The sequence below is a fragment of the Egretta garzetta genome, unplaced genomic scaffold (genome assembly GCF_000687185.1).
Source record: "Egretta garzetta isolate BGI_Z169 unplaced genomic scaffold, ASM68718v1 scaffold443, whole genome shotgun sequence".
NCBI lineage: Eukaryota > Metazoa > Chordata > Aves > Pelecaniformes > Ardeidae > Egretta > Egretta garzetta.
Genome location: NW_009259109.1, coordinates 392,254 through 392,675, shown reverse-complemented (window position 1 = coordinate 392,675; position 422 = coordinate 392,254).

Sequence of the window (422 nt, the reverse complement as noted above, 5' to 3'; positions counted from 1 at the left end):
CCAGAGGGCGGCCGCCCCAGCCGGGCCGGGGCGGCGAGGATGCCGCGGGTGCCGTAGTGCATGCGCCGCTGCAGCTGGTTGAAGGGGACCAAATCCAGTTGCAAGTTGATCTGGTTCCTTTTTACCAGCCCCAGGGACGCACCGTCTCTCCAGAGGCGCCGCCTGGGCCGGTGCTGGCATGGGGGTCCCGGTGCGGGGGTCCCAGCCCAAAAATACATACTTCTTAACATTCCATAACGCCGGCTGACTCCATATGGGCATATGAAGAAGTATGTAGGGTTGGGAGGGAGAGGAGGGCAGCGTGGGGCTGGGCACGCAGGGCACGGGGCCGCCCACTGCTCCGGGCAGCAGCCACTGGCTCCGGGCTGTGGGACCCTGGAAGGAGCCGGTGGCTGGCGGGCAGCCCACCGGCGGGGCGGGGC